General features: G+C 43.1%; 1 pseudogene across 1 annotated transcript; it reads left to right on the plus strand.

Moving 5' to 3' along the window:
- The first annotated feature begins 460 nt into the window (after positions 1-460).
- LOC105502401 lies at positions 461-2,080 on the plus strand (annotated as a pseudogene). Its single transcript, XR_001000336.1, has one exon. The product of XR_001000336.1 is annotated as an E3 ubiquitin-protein ligase makorin-1 pseudogene (transcript).
- Positions 2,081-6,088: the final 4,008 nt, after the last annotated feature.

The following is a 6,088-nucleotide window of genomic DNA, read 5'->3' on the forward strand; positions in this document are numbered from 1 at the left end:
TCAATCTCCTGATCTCATGATCTGCCTGCCTCAGCCTCGCAAAGTGCTGGGACAGGCTGGAGTGCAGTGGCACGATCATAGCTCACTACAGCCTTGACCACTCAGACTCACGTGATCCTCCTACCTCAGCTCCCTGAGTAGCTGGGACTACAGGTGTGCACCACCATGCCCAGCTAATTTTTTCTAGTGTTTCTGTGTTTGTTTTGTTTTTTAGCGAGGGGGTTATACTGTGTTGCCCGGGATGGTCTCAAACTCCTGGTCTCAAGTGAATCTGCTGCCTTGGCTTCCCAAAGAACTCAGATTACAGGCCTGAGCCACCGTGCCTGGCTGGAGCTTACTATTTTAAAGTTATTATTATCAGCAGCAGCAGCAAAGAAACAATTGATATAAAAGTATATTGGCCTACACATCATCTTAACCATGGGATCAAAGTTAATCTTGCCAAAAATGGGCGTGTGGGATAAACAGTCACAGTGGATGCTGCAGCTCCCAAAACAACAGCCACAGTATCAGGAGCAGGACCTGCATTGTCAGCTCTCCCACCCCTGTCCCAGTCACCACCCCCGTCCCTGGGGTTGGGAAGAAGGAGCGGCAGTAGCTGCAGCAACGGCTGAACTAAACAGGTCACCTACTGGTATTTTGTGCATGGGATTTGTAAGGAAGGAGATAACTGTCGCTACTTGCACTCCCTCTCTGACAGTCCACATGGCGTAGTGGGCATGTATTTTCAGCGAGGGTGCTGTGTTTATGGAGGCCGCTGCAGATGTGAACTCAGCAAGCCACTGAAACGGAAAGAAGCAACTGCTACAGATCTAACTACAAAATCATCCCTTGCTGCTTCCTCAAGTCTCTCATTCATAGTTGGACCTCTTGTTGAAACAAATACAGGCGAAGCTGAGTCCAATTCAAACTTTGCAACTGTAGGAGTGTGTTCAGAGGACTGGTGGATGCTGTTGAGTTTGCTCCCACGCAACTCTACTGCAGCCGTACTGCCCCTTTCTTCAGTGACCAAGGGAGAATCAGAGAAAGAGCAAACAGCTGTGATAACAAAGAAGCCGCTTTGCCCCTAGGCTGCAGTGGGAGAGAAGGAAATGGGTAGAACTGTGTGTATCTCCACAGAGAGTCATGTGATCATGTAAGCTTGCAGGTCCTATCTCCAATGGATGCTGCCCAGAGACCACAGCATATAAAAATCTTGCCCTGAGGCCCATGAGAAGGAAATAGAGCTCTCACTGGCTATGCAGTGCAGCAAGGATACGGTGTGTGGGATCTGCATGAAGGTGGCCTGTGAGAAAGCCAGCACTGGTGAGCGTGGCTTTGGGATCCTCTCCAGCTGCAGCCACACCTACTGTCTCAAGTGTATTCACAAGTGGAAGGGCACTAAGCTATTTGAGAGCAAGATCGTAGTGTCCTACCCAGAATGCCGGATCACATCTAGCTTTGTCATTCCCAGTGAGTACCAGGTGGGAGAAAGAAGAGAAGCAGAAACTCATCCAGAAAGTCAAGGAGGCAATGAGCAGCCAGGCGTGCAGCGATTTTGATGAAGGACGGGGGAGCTGCCTATCTTGGGGGATGTGTTTTTACAAGCAGGTATTCCCTGATGGCCATAGAAAGGATACACAGAGACAGGCAAGCAGATACTGGGCCCAGTGAAGGAGCCACTTCTAGGAGTTCATTGAGGAAAGAGAGAACAATGACCCCTTTGACAACAATGAAGAAGAGGTTGTCACCTTTGAGCTGGGTGAGATGTTGCTTATGCTCGTGGCAGATGGGGACGATGAACTGACAGACTTTGAAAATGAGTGGGACTTGTTCCATGTTGATTTGGATGATTTTTATGACTTGGCTCAATAGCCACCTTGCGTGGCATGTGGACTGGCCTGCTGACCTCAGCAGCAGTCCCCTGTGGCAGTGTGACAGTGCCCGTGTTTCTCTCCTAGGCAGGCCTATCAACTCCAGGTGCTGTCTTAATTTTTACCCAGGGCCTGTCTTCTCAATCTATGACCTTTCCCCAAGAAGTGTGTTACTTTCTCTGTGGAAAAAAGATTCAAAAATAAATCCTGAAGTTAGTGTTTTGTAACATGAATTTAACAGTCAGTTCACGTAGGTGTGTTGTGTCATCTGTTTTCAGCTAGACTGTATGGACTCCGCACGCTCATTTTGAGGACCCTAGGTTCAAAAGCAAAAGCGGTGGCCCTGCTTTCCGGTCCAAGGATAGGAGCGATGGCTGAAGGGATGTGGGCTTGTAGAATCTTCTGCTCCAACACAGGGTGTGGATCCTTGAGGTTTCTGCTGAAATTTGCACATCTGTGTTTTTATATCTGTTCCCTACCCTGTGATTCCCACCCTGTCCACTTGCTCTGTGATTTTGGTCTCTTGCTTAATTGTACACAAGTAATACTACTGGGTAACCAGAACCAGGTGCGAATGTGTTGAGATTTCTATTATGTGTTTTGTTTGTTGTTTGTTTTAGATGGAGTGTCTCTCTGCCACCCAGGCTCCCAGGCTGGAGAACAGTCACACGATCTCGGCTCACGGCAACCTCCCCCTCCCAGGTTCAAGCAATTCTCCTGCCTCAGCTTCCCGAGTAGCTGGGACTACAGGCATGCACCACCACGCCTGACTAATTTTTGTATTTTTGGTAGAGACAGGGTTTCACCATGTTGGCCAGGCTGGTCTTGAACTCCTGATCTCAGCTGATCCTCGCACCTTGACCTCCCAAAGTGCTGGCAATACAGGTATGAGCCACCGTGCCCAGCCCTACCATGTTTTGTATGGTAGGAAAATTGAGAAAGAATGCAAATAAAAGATAGAGGGGCATAAAATCAATGGAGAGTTGAAAGTTGACTCCCAAGAGCTTGGTGTGTGTGAGTGTGAGTATGTGATAAGCTTCTCATCCCTGCATAGATGCAGTATTCTTAGCCTTAGTAGAGAAACTTGGTTTAGTGGTTTAAGCCTCGTGTGGCAGATAGATTTTAAAGGACAAAGCAGTGCTAGCTCTGTCTGTCTATATAAATAAAGAAATGGCTTAGCCATACAGTTAAAACTATCTGGTTATCCTACATATTAACACAAACTGGGGCTTGGATACAGAATTGTATTTACTGTTTACAATCTAGGCTTTCTAGTCCAGGCACTTTTTGAAAAACCTTTGTCCCCATTCGAGATGTTCTGTTGTTGAGTGTTTTGTGTTTGTTTTTGTGGGTATTTGCCTAATTCCACCTCTGAGCTTTCAGGTAGACAGATGTGATTCAAAACTACATTCTAAGGTGTTTACTGTAGTGGAGTAATTGGTCTACAGTAATAAGTCACACTTTTCTACTAAAGGGGAGGAGATGGTAATCCCTGAGACAAGCTAAGTTATTAAAAGAATTTCTATTAGAAATTTTGCCTTTGTGCTTTGTTGCTCTGTTTCCTGAAAATAACTTGGACCTGCTCCTGGTCTACCAATTGGTTCCTTGGATCCCACTCGTTCTTCAACTTTAAGTAAAAAACAAGTAATTGTTGCTGTTTGGCTTTGAAGGGAAGGTGAGGGTTAAAGAAAGACACAGAGAGAGAGGGGGGCTCAACAGCAACACAGGTTTATTGCAGAAACCTGCAGAGATGGGGGGTCAGCTTAAAGCCAGAATCTGACCGCTTACAGGCTGGGGTACTTATAGGTATGGGCAGGAGGGGTCTGGGCCATCTGACTTGCTGCCCGGCAGGATATTGGTAAGATGTACCTATGGTCAAGCAGTTTGGCCCTCTTTCCAGTGGGATGTGATAAGATGTTCCTCGGACCTTTGTCCAGCAGGATATGATAGGGATGTCTCTTCAGTTGGGCCCTTGCCCGTCAGGGTATGGTAAGAATATTTCTCATGACCTGAACCCCCGTGGAATATTTCACTTTGACCAACGTCTGCAAAATGGCAGGGGGCTTACAAAATAGTGCAGTTTGGACTAACAGTTGCCAAAGTCTCTTGTATTTTGCAGCCGCCCTTTTGTAAGAAGCACATTTCCCAGGTAAAACAAAAAATCATTTTTACAGATGATGCTTTTCAGTATCTATTATGGAGTATGACCACAATGCACCAATTTAATATTGGAAAATGCCTGTTCTTCATGGGTATAGATAATTTCATAGCAGGTATTCAGAAGAGTATTTTGTAATTCTTCTAACTGTGTTTTATTAAATTCTTTATTTTTCTATTACTGTTTTAGTTTTGCACTTCTTAGTTTCAGTTTATTTATGTTATTCATTAAATAAGCTTTTCATTATTTACCATTACTTCATATGGTGTCATGCCTTTTTTTTTTTTTTTTTTTTTGAGACGGAGTCTCACTCTGTCACCCAGGCTAGAATGCAGTGGCGCAATCTCGGCTCACTGCAAGCTCTGCCTTCCGGATTCACGCCATTCTTCTGCTTCAGCCTCCCCAGTAGTGGGGACTACAGGCACCCGCCACCATGCCCGGCTAATTTTTTTGCATTTTTAGTAGAGACAGAGTTTCTCCGTGTTAGCCAGGATGGTCTCGATCTCCTGACCTCGTGATCCACCTACCTCGACCTCCCAAAGTGCTGGGATTACAGGCCTGAGCCATCGCGCCCAGCCAGTATTTTAATATTATTATAACTAGATTAATATAATCTAGGCTTGCATTATATGTTAGTGGCAGAACCAAAAAAAGAACCCAGTCCCCATGACTGCCAGGCCATTGTCCACCTGTCTCGGTTAAGTCGAAACAAGTTTCTTAGTTAAAAAATATATATATATTCGGAGACACTGAAACCAAAGGAGAACAAACCTTTTTCTTTTTAAAGTAGACTCCCTTAAAGCACATTTATTTTTGTTGTCAGAGGTTCCTGTTAATTCTTTAACCTCCAAGAATTAAAAATATACGTAGAAAAGTAGATGAGCACACCTTTGTAAGTTTTTGCTGTGTCATTTTTTATGCTTTTTATTATGGAAATATTGAAAACATAGAAAAGTCAAATGATATAATGACTCCCAGGTACTTGTCACAGCTCCAGCATATGGACAATGTTATTTTTTCTATATACCACTCCCCCAACACACACCCACACACACTCTGTCTCTCTCTCTCACGCACACACACGCATACACTTTCCCCATTACTACCTGCCTCTACTGGATTATTGTAAAGTAAAATATCAATCAATCAGACAACAGACAATGTAGCCTGTAATATGTGTGGTAATAGGACTGATGGCGTGACATCTCATCCTTTGTTGTAACATGATTGTTCAACCAGGTCTTTTTAGTTGGATTTCGTGTGGTTTATATTTGTCTGCTGTTAAATCCAAGGAGGTTTGTAAGAAACAAATATTTACTTTCCCCAGTGAAAACCCTGATTCTGTTAGCTTCCAGTGGTTATACCAGGGTTATAAGAGTCCCCTGTGCAAACTTGTACCTGCCACTTCTGAAGGATCAAGAGAAATTTTCACATAGTTCAGCAATTTGCCAGCAGTTGTCTGTGGATTTCTAGGCATGTGCTATGAGGACCTTCAAGGTGGAGCATATTTCTCATGACTTCTTTGCTCCTTCTCCCTCCTATAGCTCTGCCTTCACATTTCTCTAAACTTTTTCAGGAGCAGAAGAAAATGAACACATCCCTGGTAAATTATTTACTTATTCGATTTTTCCAGTGAAACTTAAGAGCTACTTTGCCTTTTTAGTAACCATGCTTTTTTGATCATTTTTTCTTCATTCTTTTACTTCCTGACTTTTTTCCTGCATTATTTTACTTTCTTTTTCTCTCTTCCAGTGGTTTTGAAAGTCTACATTTTATTTTTATTCTATAATTGATTATCATTGATTACTGTTGATGTGTTTAACATATTTTTCTATCAACATCAGAATTTTTTTCATCGGTAGTATACCTAAACAAGATACACTCTTCTGTCTTCTCAGGTTTTGTGGAAATCATCTAAATGCTTTTCTTTTTCATCTTCTTTTTATATGATAAATATTTTTTTGAATCCTCTGCTAATTATGCATCATGCCTTCCAGCTACTAGAACATTAATAATTTGTATTAGAATATATATTTTCTGTTTTTTTAGTTTAGTTTTGTTTTCTTTTGTTTTTGAG

This window comes from Colobus angolensis, unplaced genomic scaffold (assembly GCF_000951035.1).
Source record: "Colobus angolensis palliatus isolate OR3802 unplaced genomic scaffold, Cang.pa_1.0 Scaffold8, whole genome shotgun sequence".
NCBI lineage: Eukaryota > Metazoa > Chordata > Mammalia > Primates > Cercopithecidae > Colobus > Colobus angolensis.